The following is a 15,718-nucleotide window of genomic DNA, read 5'->3' as shown; positions in this document are numbered from 1 at the left end:
CCAGGAACACAGTATATTAACAGGCTGGGGACACTGGGGACACTGGGGACACTGGGGACAAAGTCTTAAAGGAGCATTGTCTCAAATCAGTCTGGGGACACTGGGGACCGTCTTAAAGGGGCATTGTTCCCAAAAGTCACAGTATGTCCCCAGATGGTTCTTAAAGGGCAGGCAGCAGCATAATAAAATAAAAAATACAATATGCCCAAATACTGTATTTAAAGGGTCAAATCTCCCAGGGGCCATAGTCAGCAGGCAGGAGGAGGCAAACATGCTTCTCCAATGCCCAGTGGCAAGGTTTGTTTCGCCACAGACCCCTCCTGTTAAATATAAACATATTCTTTCACTAACACAAAAGAGGTTATCTAATGCTCAATAAGAGAAACCCAGAAGCCTAACAAAGTGGGAGGATAACACATCCTAAAAGATACATCCATTACATTACAGTGATGACACACCTCGGGGATGTAGGTCTTGTTCTTTTTGTCAATCTTTATTTTAAAGTGCATTGAATAACAAACACTTAAAACTCAATACGTTATATAATTTGTTCTGCCGCTTTGTACTAGAATGTAATTACTTTACCCACCACTGTGACATGTTAAAAGAGCTAAACTGGCTGTCGCTGGAATCCCGACGCACTCTACATCTTTCCAGCCTTGTGCATAAGAGCATTTCTGGGAAGCTCTCCCCTTACCTGAGTGCCTCTGGGATTCGGGCCAGCAAACAATCCCTCTCATTCCCTTCCCTTTTCTGTTTGTTGTAATTTCATGTCACAGCTGGCAGGGGGCATGTCCTGGCCAATCGGTTTTTGGGCTATTAAAGTGAGTGCCATGATATGGACAAGGTTTGAGTCTCAACCTCCCCTGCTCTGTAGGGTAAACTTTGAAGTTACCGACTTGGATGTGCCCACCGAGCTAGAAGACTGCTGGTGATAAGCAATGAAAGGAAAAGAGAATTTTGGTGAACGAGGGAGAAGATGAGAATCCTCTGGGGAAATTTTGCGCAAGGACGTTAAATAAGTTAAATTCTGTATGATACGATCTGTTAATAATATATGTTAATTTATGGGTTATGTATGTATTTATCTTTTGTTATTCTAATGATAATTATAACGTTTGATAAAATAATGGATGTGTTCTACAGTATTTATGTTTTAATAAATGATGTGGCGTGTTTCATCCAAATTCGGTGTCTGTTGTTATTGGGGGGATATTTGGGGCAGGCTCTGTTATTCTTATCTCACATCCCAGTTCCCACTATGTGTAGAGTCAACATAGATAGGATTAAGAAAGCTGGAGCCTAGAACTGTTGGTGGCAACAAAGGTATACACCACTGAGTGATAAGACTTAACAATGGCAGGTACTTTATTGGGTGCTGAGAATACTAGAGTATTCATGAAAAAAGCCATCTGGATCAACCTCCCTAGCATATGAGCTCTAGACAAAGAGTAAAATATGCAAGGTAAATTGCAGAAACATGGTGAGATGCTATTTATGAAAAATTTGCATTAGTTTGCATACAGTTAAAGTTAATGCACGTTAGGCACATAGCCAAAATGAATACGACCATGGCATACAGAGGAACAGAACAAAAATAAACACTAGAGAGAACAGTAAAGCAGGTAGAGCAAACATTTCCGATTAACCTAGTTCCCACCAGTTGTGCATAAATCATAAAGGTAAACTAAACAGAAAATTAGAGCTCGTCAGAAATTAAAACAGGGGCAAGTAAATTGAAGGTGATGTCAGCCAGATGTGTGGAATTGGCCTCAAACCCAGGATGGAAAGTTCTGCATCTGCCAACACCAAGACTTGGGAACATGTGGGGGCCATCCAGAGTTCATACAAGATGGATGCGAAATGTGGTGATGTTTGTGTTTCAGGCCTGCTTTGCTGTACCAAGTCTTGCAGCGGAGTCTAAGTCCTTTTCCATTGTGATGTGGCAAGAGCTCCGGATGGTCAGTCGTCACCTGCAGTGTAGGGTCTTCTGACTCTGTGGTGGATGCAGTGGGAGAATATCCCTGATGTCTCTCAGCCCAGGCAGACAAAGATTAGGAGACACAGTAGCTTCAGAGTAAATTGCATCTGGAGGGGGACCACGTGCCTTACACCCCTCTCCTCTCCATTCATTCTTCCAGCCCTGAGCCAGTGTAGCTACCACTCGAGCCTCTAGTTGCACCCAGAAGTGGGCAAAGATTTAATCTAGGCATGTCAGCATTCTCTCCAGCACAGCATGCCCAGCTGGCACAGATGGCTGCATCCAATGCTCAGAAGATGAAGATGTGTTGGCCATTTTGAGGGAAAGCACTGTGATCTGAGCCTGTGTACTTTCACTTTCTGTGATTGTAATCAGCAAGTGGCCCGGGTAAACTCCCCGATAATAATCACCAGACGCGTGAGCTCTCGTCAGGCACGTATTTATGTATATACTCACAATGCAAATTTCTGCTCAATGACAATTATAAATGAAGTGACATAACTATCCAAAACCTCCAAAAGGGCTCCAAAGCTGGGGGCCTGGGAGGGTTGCTCAACCCAAAAGGAATCTGGTCTGGATTCCAAACTTACATAGTAAAGACAAAAGGGAATTGGATTCACACCCAAAATGTGCATCTTGCAGAAATAGTGCTGCCGTAGTGATTACAATTTATACATAATACAGATTAAGAAGCAGTGCAAATATGGGGATTCAGTTCACCACTACTTCACAGTACCCAAATATCGGGGTTTGTTTTGTGTTTTTTCCAGATTCAATGATGTTAAAGGAGAAAGCTTATAAACCACATCTGTTATACCTACATTTATGGACACACAGGCTTGATTTGTTTAGGCATTGTTAACCTATCGTTACAAACTGACTGCAAGATAGGAGATACTTTCTTACATTCTTATCAACTTATCTAAGCTGTCCATGGACCAACATTTACCATTTAGCAACCCCTGATAACCTGCCAATCCCACATCCCCACCAGGTCTGCTGCGCTCATTAGTTCTCCTCAGGGATTTAGATGTGGAGTGATTAGTTTTTTGTTACTTTTTTATTTTTACATTTGTATCTTATGATCTACAATAAAATGTGTTTTAATCTGCTTTATATATTTACTTGTAATACTCTGAGGACTCTTTTGTGTGTTCCTCTGACTTTCTGTCCCTGGATCACACTAGTGCTTGTTTTTCTCAGGACACACAACAAGTCCCTTTCTATAAGGGCTTTCTCTTTTTCGTCTTGGCATTGACTACATTCCAATACCAAGGAGAGGTGGAGACCATGGTAGAATGTTATTAAACAAAGAAGCCTTTTGGATACATGACACTCTATCCCCAAAAATACTTAATGAAACATTACCTTACCATTCCTTCTTATAATTTGATAATATAAATATCTATATTCATGCTTGCATTTGTTTTGTAGATTTTGTAAAATCATATTTTTATTACCCTTATGGAATATATTTCTGCTATAAGTGTATAGCAACACATGTCCAAGCTACAAGGGTCTTCATAATATAATATAATATGTTGACAAATTTAAAGAGTTTTTGAATGAATTTTTCATATAAATGTAGTTATGACCCTAATTTCAGCTTGTTTAGTATCAATGAAATTAACCTCAAGATAGTTTGGATATGCATGATTTTAATAATATATTTTTAGATATATCGTAATGTTTTAATTTAGGAGAACACATCAAGCGAACAAAGTGTTGTTCGGTGAAAAGAGTTATACGAATGAGGGGAATCATATGAACCAAGACAAAACCTGTGACGAAACCAACCTCGCCACTGGGCCCTGGAGAAGCCTGTTTGCTAGCCTCCTACCTACTGACTATGGCCCTGGGAGATTGGGCCCTTTACAAACAGTATTCGGCCCTAACAGAGTGCATGTCACTCATTCTGGCCCTTTAAATACAGTGGGGCCATTCGGTACTTGCCCTGTGTGAGCAGTGATACCCCCAGATAGCTATGCCATGGAGCCTATTCATATAATGAAAGACTATGGGAAAGACTTTGGCGCCATGGCAATTAAACTGTATTTGTGTGGTCTGCGTGCCATTCACCTAATAATGTGTACGCAGACCTGAGCTATCTGGGGATATGTGAAATGTCTGTGTGTTATGTGTAAAATGTGACTTTATGTATTTTAAAGAGTTTTATGTTGTTTTGCAACCATGTGGTTAATGGAGTCTGCCTCTAGTCCTGGATAATTGGATTACTTCTCCAATTATCTCCAGGGCAGAAGGGAGGAAACCGGGATGCATTGTGGGGATGTTTTTCTTCTGTTTGAACCAGATTTTGCCATGCTGCAAGCCAGGGCCCAAAAGATACTTTTACTAACTTTTGAACCCCTGGTCTGATTCATGCAATTTTTGAGTATGTTGTTCCCCCGAATGGATTGATTGTGAATATGTATTTTTATGTGAATGTGATGTATGGTTTTAAAGTTATGAAAGTTATGCAAAAGTATATTTTGAACTGTACACATAATGGGATTAAGTGTCACACTAAGGGGAGGGGATGTGTGGGAGGTAACATCTATGTTATTGGTTATTTTATGCCCCCCCCCCCCTGGGTGTGGCCTGTATGTGTACTCATGTAATAAAAACCAGGCTGGGTGCCCCAGCACCTCAGACCACTGCTTGACCCTCAACACGGAGCCTTGTCTCGTTCTTGGGGGGATTCACTGTATGCTGTTGGAGATTGATTGCTAAGGAGTGTAAGCTGATGTCTGCTTTTCCTATTCATCTGCTAGCAGCTATTTGTGAGGTTCCAGCTGAAGTGCTACCTTATTCATCTATATCCAGTTCGTGAGTTTTGGTGCTTTTACAGTAGCTGTGCCTTTCTGAGAAAATGGGATTATCGCCTAAACTGATTTTAACCCCTCATATGCTGAAACGGTCCGTTACAATTGGTGGCAAGTGGCGGGATCGTTCCTACAGCCACAAGGACAGCTACAGAACACCATTGCTTTGGATTTTTACAATTTGAGGGCAACGCATGTCTGAGTACAGCGACCCTGACAGCACCAGGATGGAACCAGCAGTGGAGTACGATGAGGGTGACATGGATGACCGGGATGCATTAAGGAAAGGCATCTGGTACCAGGCCCTGGATAACATACAGTACCAGCGGGGCAAGAGTCTCCCCAGTGAAGAGCAGCGATGGCAGACATGACTGGCACTGCGGATGCCCTTCCTGGGAGAGCAGCCCCTGAAGGGATGGGTGAAGGAACTAGAACATCGGGTATGGCAGGAGCTATGGCTGGAGGATGCCTACCAGGCGCTCTGGTGGTATATGGCACAGTATATACCCTGGACAGCCGAACATGACAAGCCAGAGGGAGAAGAATTTGATGGTCCTGGCTTGTTATGGGAGTCCTTTGCAGAGCCTTGCTTCGGGAGCCCTGCGCAAACCAGACTGCAGGACATTTTCTATGAGAGGGAGGCTAGGCATGAGTGGGATGACCCCCATGAGGTAGAGCAAGACCTGGCTCACCTAGCAACCCTGGAGTGGGAACTGGAGCAAAACTACCAAGATCTCTTCCACTTCATTGGGAAGGCTCAGCAGGACAGTAAGGTGACAGACCCAGATCCAGACCCCTTCCGCTGGGAAGATATTGTAGAGATTTACTGGGAAGAACCCCAGGTGGCCGGTAGAGATGGGACCGAGGTCTCTCCACCGGTCCTGCAGGGAATTGGGAGCCCAGTCTCCATTCCCCAGCGGAAGGCTGAGTTACAGGGGGCAGAGGTAGTTGGTCCCACCCCCCAGCAGCAGAGTGATATGCCGGGAAGGCAGTGTGAAGTGCAGGGAGAGGAGAGCAGCGTCCTCCCTCCCCAGCGGCAGGCTGAGTTACAGGGGGCAGAGGTAGTTGGTCCTACCCCCCAGCAGCAGAGTGATATGCCGGGAAGGCAGTGTGAAATGCAGGGAGAGGAGAGCAGCGTCCTCCCTCCCCAGCGGCAGGCTGAGTTACAGGGGTCAGAGGTAGTTGGTCCTACCCCCCAGCAGCAGCGTGATTTTTTGGGAATAGAGAGCCCAGTCTCCTTTCCCCAGCGGCAGGCTGAGTTACAGGGGGCAGAGGTAGTTGGTCCTACCCCCCAGCAGCAGCATGATTTTTTGGGAATTGGGAGCCCAGTCTCCATTCCCCAGTGGCAGTGCGAAGTGCAGGGAGAGGAGAGCAGCGTCCTCCCTCCCCAGCGGCAGGCTGAGTTACAGGGGGCAGAGGTAGTTGGTCCTACCCCCCAGCAGCAGCGTGATTTTTTGGGAATTGGGAGCCCAGTCTCCATTCCCCAGCGGCAGTGTGAAGTAGAGGGAGAGGAGAGCAGCGTCCTCCCTCCCCAGCGGCAGGCTGAGTTACAGGGGGCAGAGGTAGTTGGTCCTACCCCCCAGCAGCAGCGTGACTTTTTGGGAATTGGGAGCCCAGTCTCCTTTCCCCAACAGCAGGACACTGTATTGGGAGAAGAGACAGTCGGTCTCCCTCCGCAGATGATGGAAGTATGCATGGGAGAGGAGCTTATTACCACCTCTCCCCAGCAGCGGATTATTAATGGGCAGAGTGTTCTATCGGGAGAGGAGCTTGTTACCCCCTCTCCCCAGCGGCAGTTTAATGTACCAGGGGGAGACTGTAAGCCCCCCACCGGTGCAGATGGGACAGTGGTCTCTGCACTTACCACACAGGGGGTAGGGATGGTCGGTCCTACCCCCCCACGACAGAACTATGTATCCAAGGGGGAGACAACCGGTCTCCCCATTCAGCAGCAGAGCTATGCAACGAAGGGGGAGACAATCCGTCTCCAGCAACCAGGCTCCAACCAGACTACTCCGGTGGTAGTGCTGGCACCAGGACAGAGTACCGCTGGTCTCTGCCCACTCAGCAACCCACCAAGGCAGCCTACCAGTCCCCTGCACAGCCGTGGTGAGGCACCTGGACATGGACAACTTTCTCCTCTACCCAGGTGTAGTAACCTCTTATTGTGGGTGGGCTGTACTGATTTTTCTGCTTTGTGGGTGGGTTGCTGGACTAACAAGGGCAGGAGGTCAGGTACCCTGTTAGGCTTTTTGGAAAGGGGGAGAGATGTGACGAAACCAACCTCGCCACTGGGCCCTGGAGAAGCCTGTTTGCTAGCCTCCTACCTACTGACTATGGCCCTGGGAGATTGGGCCCTTTACAAACAGTATTCGGCCCTAACAGAGTGCATGTCACTCATTCTGGCCCTTTAAATACAGTGGGGCCATTCGGTACTTGCCCTGTGTGAGCAGTGATACCCCCAGATAGCTATGCCATGGAGCCTATTCATATAATGAAAGACTATGGGAAAGACTTTGGCGCCATGGCAATTAAACTGTATTTGTGTGGTCTGCGTGCCATTCACCTAATAATGTGTACGCAGACCTGAGCTATCTGGGGATATGTGAAATGTCTGTTTGTTATGTGTAAAATGTGACTTTATGTATTTTAAAGAGTTTTATGTTGTTTTGCAACCATGTGGTTAATGGAGTCTGCCTCTAGTCCTGGATAATTGGATTACTTCTCCAATTATCTCCAGGGCAGAAGGGAGGAAACCGGGATGCATTGTGGGGATGTTTTTCTTCTGTTTGAACCAGATTTTGCCATGCTGCAAGCCAGGGCCCAAAAGATACTTTTACTAACTTTTGAACCCCTGGTCTGATTCATGCAATTTTTGAGTATGTTGTTCCCCCGAATGGATTGATTGTGAATGTGTATTTTTATGTGAATGTGATGTATGGTTTTAAAGTTATGAAAGTTATGCAAAAGTATATTTTGAACTGTACACATAATGGGATTAAGTGTCACACTAAGGGGAGGGGATGTGTGGGAGGTAACATCTATGTTATTGGTTATTTTATGCCTCCCCCTGGGTGTGGCCTGTATGTGTACTCATGTAATAAAAACCAGGCTGGGTGCCCCAGCACCTCAGACCACTGCTTGACCCTCAACAGGGAGCCTTGTCTCGTTCTTGGGGGGATTCACTGTATGCTGTTGGAGATTGATTGCTAAGGAGTGTAAGCTGATGTCTGCTTTTCCTATTCATCTGCTAGCAGCTATTTGTGAGGTTCCAGCTGGAGTGCTACCTTATTCATCTATATCCAGTTCGTGAGTTTTGGTGCTTTTACAGTAGCTGTGCCTTTCTGAGAAAAGGGGATTATCGCCTAAACTGATTTTAACCCCTCATATGCTGAAACGGTCCGTTACAAAACCCATTGGACATTTTCCTGCTTTTCAACCTCACGAATGGAGACCGACCGCAAGGCCAAAACACATGGAACTATCTTCGGATACACCTTGTGTGCTGTCGGTAAAACTCAGACCTCTATAAAACTTTCGAACCTTTGAACCGATCTGGGTGATTGTTCAGTATGTAGCTCCCCCAGATCAGGGCTATCAGAGGATATGTAAATTATGGGTGTATGTTATTGTAACGGACCGTTTCAGCAGACAATGGGTTAAAATCCGTTTAGGCGATAATCCCCTTTGGATACACAGACAGCACAGCTACTGTAAAATCACCAAAACTCACAAATTGGATATAGGTGAATGCACAAAACTCCCGAACTGCATACAAGGGAATAAGGTAGCACTCCAAACTCCCGAACTGGAACCTCACGAATAGCTGCTAGCAGACGAACAGGAAAAGCTCCCAAGCGGCTTACACTCCTGGCAGTCAGTCCCTATCAGCATACAGTGAATCCCCCCAAGAACGAGACAAGGCTCCGTGTTGAGTGTCAAGCAGTGGTCTGTTTATTGAGGGCTACCTGCCCCTGTATTTATGCAGGTCTCCCACCTGGTGGACACTCCCCTAGGGGACCAGATGGAAGACTGTAACAACGGACAGACATTTAGCATTTCAGGACATACAGCAGTAAAACATCCCCACAATGCAGCCTGGTTTCCTCCCCTCTGCCCTGGAGAAGTAATTCAATTATCTCCCAGGACAAAGGCAAAACTCCATTACACACGTGGGGACACAAAGACAGACTATCACTTTAAAATACACAAAGACACATTTTATACATAAAACACAGACATGTAATATATCCCCAGATAGCTCAGGTCTGAGTGCACATTATTAGGTGAATGGCACTCAGACCACACGAATACAGTTTAATTGCCATGGAGCCAAATTCTTTAATTACACTAATATGCTCCATGGCATGGCTATCTGAGTTAAAACATTCTTCCAACATAAAATACCAAATTTCCATGCATTCACCAAATCCATACGAATTAGAACCAGGGGCTGGAGGTTCAGCGGTGCCTGCACGTAAAAGTGTCCGATTTTGGTGCATGAAAGCCGGGCAGAAAAGCGCTGGCTGCCCGGGGAGCTCCAGAACACCGCCACCTAGCGGCCGCTAAGTGTAACAGCGGCCACCCAGTAACAAGCAATTAAGCTGCGGTTAACCGCAGCTTCAGGGAGGTAAATTGGCAGCACACTCCAGCTTCTGGGTGGCCAATTAACAACGCCGGCCGGCTTCCCACGGCTCTGGGGAGGTTGCAAACAGGCTGTTTGTTCGGTAGATAGAATCTACCGAACGGCTGTGCAGAAAGGGAGAAATAATTCCTTCTGCACAGTAAAATTAACCCTTTAGCTGCTGGTCCATAATCCAAAGGCAGCAGGCGGGCAACCAGGCTCCTCCAATGCAATGTGGCGAGGTTGGTCTTGTCACATCTCTCCCCCTTTCCAAACAGACTAACAGGGTACCTGACCTCCTGCCGGTCAGTGCCCTTGTTAGTCCAGCAGCCCACCCACAAAGCAGAAAAAACAGTACAGCCCACCCACAATAAATGATTACTACACCTGGGTAGAGGAGAAACGTGTCCATGTCCAGGTGCCTCACCACGGCTGTGTGGGGGACTGGTAGGCTGCCTTGGTTGCTAAGTGGGCAGAGACCAGCGGTACTCTGTCCTGGTGCCATTACTACCACCGGAGTAGTCTGGTTGGAGCCTGGTTGCTGGAGACTGACTGTCTCCCCCTTAGGTGCATAGCTCTGCTGCGGAAGGGGGAGACCGACTGTCTCCCCTTTGGCTAACCAGCCCTGTCATGGGGGTAGGACCGACTGTCCCTACCCCCTGTGTGGTAAGTGCAGAGACCACGGTCCCATCTGCACAGCTGTGGGGCTTACAGTCTCCCCCTGGTACATTAAGCTGTCGCTGGGGAGAGGGGGTAACAAGCTCCTCTCCCGATAGAACACTCTGCCGCTGGGGAATGGAGACTGAGCTCTCTATTCCCTGCCCATTAATGATCCACTGCTGGGGAGAGGTGGTAACAAGCTCCTCTCCCATACATACTTCCAGTCTTTGCGGAGGGAGACCGACTTTCTCTCCTCCCAACACAGAGTCCTGCTGTTGGGGAAAGGAGACTGGGCTCTCTATTCCCTGCTGGATACTCTGCCGCTGGGGACTGGAGACTGGGCTCCCAATTCCCGGCACATCACACTGCCGCTGGAGAATGGAGACTGGGCTCCCAATTCCCGGCACATCACACTGCCGCTGGGGAATGGAGACTGGGCTCCCAATTCCCGGCACATCACACTGCCGCTGGGGAATGGAGACTGGGCTCCCAATTCCCGAAAAATCACGCTGCCGCTGGGGAGGGAGGACACTGCTCTCCTCTCCCTGGACTTCACACTGCCTTCCCGGCATATCACTCTGCTGCTGGGGGGCAGGAACATCTACCTCTGCCCCCTGTAACTCAGCCTGCCGCTTGGGAGGGAGGACGCTACTCTCCTCTCCCTGCATTTCACATTACCTTCCCGGCATATAACTCTGCTGCTGGGGGGCAGGAATAACTACCTCTGCCCCCTGTAACTCAGCCTGCCACTGGGGAATGGAGACTGGGCTCCCAATTCCCTGCAATTCACACTGCCGCTGGGGAATGGAGACTGGGCTCCCAATTCCCGATAAATCACACGGCCGCTGGGGAATGGGTTCCCAATTCCCTGCATATCACACTGCCACTGGGGAATGGAGACTGGGCTCCCAATTCCCAATAATTCACACGGCCGCTGGGGAATGGAGACTGGGTCTGTCACCTTACTGTCCTGCTGAGTCTTCCCAATGGAGTGGAAGAGATCTCGGTAGTCCTGCTCCAGTTCCCACTCCAGGGTTGCTAGGTGAACCAGGTCTTGCTCTACCTCATGGGGGTCATCCCACTAATGCCTAGCCTCCCTCTCATAGAAAATGTCCTGAAGTCTGGTTTGCGCAGGGCTCCCGAAGCCAGGCTCTGCAAAGGACTCCCATAACAAGCCAGGACCATCAAACTCCTCTCCCTCTGGCTTGTCATGTTCGGCTGTCCAGGGTATATACTGTGCCATATACCACCAGAGCGCCTGGTAGGCATCCTCCAGCCATAGCTCCTGCCATACCCGGTGCTCTAGTTCCTTCACCCATTCCTCCAGGGGCTGCTCTCCCAGGAAGGGCATCCGCAGGGCCACTTTCTTCTGCAACCGCTGCTCTTCACTGGGGAGACTCTCACCCCGCTGGTATTGTACATTATCCAGGGCCTGGTACCAGATGCCTTTCCTTAATGCATCCCGGTCATCCATGTCACCCTCATCGTACTCCACTGCTGGTTCCATCCTGGTGCTGTCAGGGTACTCAGACATGCGTTGCCCTCAAATTGTAAATCCAAAGAAATGGTGTTCTGTAGCTGTCCTTCTGGCTGTAGGAACGATCCCGCCGCTTGCCACCAATTGTAACGGACCGTTTCAGCAGACAAGGGGTTAAAATCCGTTTAGGCGATAATCCCCTTTGGATACACAGACAGGCACAGCTACTGTAAAATCACCAAAACTCACAAATTGGATATAGGTGAATGCACAAAACTCCCGAACTGCATACAAGGGAATAAGGTAGCACTCCAAACTCCCGAACTGGAACCTCACGAATAGCTGCTCGCAGACGAACAGGAAAAGCTCCCAAGCGGCTTACACTCCTGGCAGTCAGTCCCTATCAGCATACAGTGAATCCCCCCAAGAACGAGACAAGGCTCCGTGTTGAGGGTCAAGCAGTGGTCTGTTTATTGAGGGCTACCTGCCCCTGTATTTATGCAGGTCTCCCACCTGGTGGACACTCCCCTAGGGGACCAGATGGAAGACTGTAACAACGGACAGACATTTAGCATTTCAGGACATACAGCAGTAAAACATCCCCACAATGCATCCTGGTTTCCTCCCCTCTGCCCTGGAGAAGTAATTCAATTATCTCCCAGGACAAAGGCAAAACTCCATTACACACGTGGGGACACAAAGACCGACTATCACTTTAAAATACATAAAGACACATTGTATACATAAAACACAGACATGTAATATATCCCCAGATAGCTCAGGTCTGAGTGCACATTATTAGGTGAATGGCACTCAGACCACATGAATACAGTTTAATAGCCATGGAGCCAAAGTCTTTAATTACACTAATATGCTCCATGGCATGGCTATCTGGGTTAAAACATTCTTCCAACATAAAATACCGAATTTCCGTGCATTCACCAAATCCATACGAATTAGAACCAGGGGCTGGAGGTTCAGCGGTGCCTGCACGTAAAAGTGTCCGATTTTGGTGCATGAAAGCCGGGCAGAAAAGCGCTGGCTGCCCGGGGAGCTCCAGAACACCGCCACCTAGCGGCCGCTAAGTGTAACAGCGGCCACCCAGTAACAAGCAATTAAGCTGCGGTTAACCGCAGCTTCAGGGAGGTAAATTGGCAGCACACTCCAGCTTCTGGGTGGCCAATTAACAACGCCGGCCGGCTTCCCACGGCTCTGGGGAGGTTGCAAACAGGCTGTTTGTTCGGTAGATAGAATCTACCGAACGGCTGTGCAGAAAGGGAGAAATAAATCCTTCTGCACAGTAAAATTAACCCTTTAGCTGCCGGTCCATAATCCAAAGGCAGCAGGCGGGCAACCAGGCTCCTCCAATGCAATGTGACGAGGTTGGTCTCATCACAGTTATTGTTTTGGGGTACATCCAAGAATTGTGGAAAAATATATTTTATAACTTCTATGTAATTAAGTTATCTCTCTGAGGCTGAGGGGAGGGAATATGTGTACTGTATCCAGCTATTGATTGGTTGATGCCTATTTTTCTCTGGGTGTCTCCCTTGCATGGGAGAAGTGTATAAAAACTGAGTGTGGATTAAAAGACAAGTTCTGCTCCTGATACTGAGTGTCGTCCAGTTATTGGGAATGGTGATGGATTTATTTACTGCTTATGCTAAGCTTCTTATAATATCCTGCTTGTTCCTGAGTAATTGTTGGAGTGACCAGCGGAGAATAAGCCCTGCTACCACTGCTCTCCGCTACACCAGTTATGGCTTGACTGGTGTGTGTATTTGTGTTTAGCAATGTATTAAATATATTGTGGGGATATTTATGGGATGATAATATTATACAGTTGAGAATTGCCCACTATTTCAATTCTCTTAGATCTTAGAGATCGTCATTAAGTAAGTAAAATGTATTCCATACAGATAAAATCACAATTTGTTATAAAAATAGATATAATTTATTGTGACAAATAAAATAATAATAATAATAATAGGCAATATGCATGATAACAATTAGTGAATGTTTAGTATAACATAAGTATGCAATACAATGGCAATATTAAAACAATCCAACGGCTAACAGCATCAACTGTCAGTTAGTAAGATTAATGAGGTATTTCACAGACACAGAAAACTAAACTTCCAGCGAAAAGCCATAAAACCTTGGCTAACAGTTAGATCAACTGAGTAACCCTTTCAATGCTGGTTAGTTCTCTTAGGCATAGAATATCCTATTCTATTGCTATTTTTAATTAAGATAACATTCAACCAGATCATTAATCAATTCCTGTACCATCCAAAAGAGTCAAATCTACAGATTCTATAAGCCGAATTTTAATTTGCCTAAAAATATATCTTATCTTATTTCAGAGCAAATCAACAAACATGGATAAAAACAGCGGTATGCTAACACGTGATAAGATACCAGTACTATGTAATTATCTGACTTCACCTGCAGAATGGAGTGTTATAACTACAAATTCTTTATTTAATTAAGATTCCTGGGATCTGATCATGATTTATCCATGCATGTATCCTGCTATTAATAATTTAGATTAATTAAATAAAACCAGCATAATTACCAGTTATGATGTAGATGCTCTTAGGTAATCCCAGGAATTGAAGTGTGGTTATATGTGTGCAAAGAGATAGTGAAATTAAGTGTTCTGTGTCTCTCTCCTCAGTCTGTTTGTATGAGGGTCTGTCTGTCTCAGGAGTCCTTCCGTGTGTCTTGTCCCGAATCTGAATTTCAATCTGAAAGCCCAAACTAACCTTCTCTTCCCTTTGTCCTAACTTTTTAAAGGGAAAGATTATTTCTACGTCATCAGTTGGTAAAACCAATAGGATACTGAAGGTGTGGTCAACCTACAGATCGCAATTTAGATTTTTGGTCCATAGAAGGCACTCTCGCCTCACTAAACTTTCCTATCCAGGAAAGAGTTAACTTATCCTGATGACAATTTTGACGTAATTTGGCTTATCTAAAATGACTGCCATAACTGAAATTTGTTTTCAGTTCAAAGCGTTTCTTTGGATTTTCTCCGTCAACAATTCCTGTTGTAATTTCTAAAATTGACAGTTCTAAACTCAATTTCACCCCTTACTTACAATGGGACCTTGTAAAATTTAGAAAGTTAAATTAATTACTGAGTCTTATCTGGTCATTGGTGTCTTGCTTTCTGAGAAGCTGTGAGACATTTTCTATTCCACTAATATTTATTAAATAATATGGTATGTTTTCGTGAATATTTATCCATGAATGGTCTATATTATTAACATAACACTGATTATATGTATTTAATATAATAGTAAATAAGTGTATAATGGTTAAATATATACAAGTGTATATAATGTATATATGTGTCTCTGGACTTAGTAATCCATCCCCCATCCTTGCTAGGAGACTTTATTGCTTTGTTTACATAAAGCATTCCTAAGCTCAGCCTGGTTTGGCTAATTACAGAAAGCAAGGAAATGCTGTGTCTGTCTTTGTTAGCCTGAATCCAAAATGGAGTCTACTCTGTTCTGAGTGACTCTGGCAATATACACTTTTAGAAATATTCAGGAAGTGGAGCGCTGATTAAATGCTTATCATAAAGAGGAGGGTATATACAATAGGAATCCTAACGACCTATTAAGTTAAATATGCACTAATAGAAAAAAGTATACCCTTTATCTCTAATGATAGTTATGATCCTTCCACCTAAACTGTCACTATAGGATAGTAAAACAGTAAAATAACATACTCAGCAAATAAAAACAAAAAATCAATGATATATCTCATATGATGAATGCAACAGACTAAATAATAAAGTCCAGTGTTAGTCTGTGCAGGTCCCTTTATTCCGGGTATTTTCTTTGATAATATCATTCCATGACCGAAATAGATATAAAAATGCAAAGAGAAAAGTAAATTAGTAGCTTTCTGCTTCAATTCATAAAAAAGCAATCCGTTTGTATTTAAAAAAAAATAGACTGACTTTATTGGAGTTTTAGCTCAGAGCTAAACATCAATATTTAAAAGGTTCAAAATAAATTAAAATTGTAACAAATTCCAAATATGCTTGAAATAGTTAACTTTATTATTAATTATTGTGTTTAGGCAACTAAGCATCTATCATTCTCTTACCATTTGGGAACACGCCCTATCTCTTGCCT

Source organism: Pelobates fuscus, chromosome 3, assembly GCF_036172605.1.
Source record: "Pelobates fuscus isolate aPelFus1 chromosome 3, aPelFus1.pri, whole genome shotgun sequence".
NCBI classification, from domain to species: domain Eukaryota; kingdom Metazoa; phylum Chordata; class Amphibia; order Anura; family Pelobatidae; genus Pelobates; species Pelobates fuscus.
The sequence above is the reverse complement of the archived record's forward strand: the minus strand, read 5'-3'. Positions refer to the sequence as shown.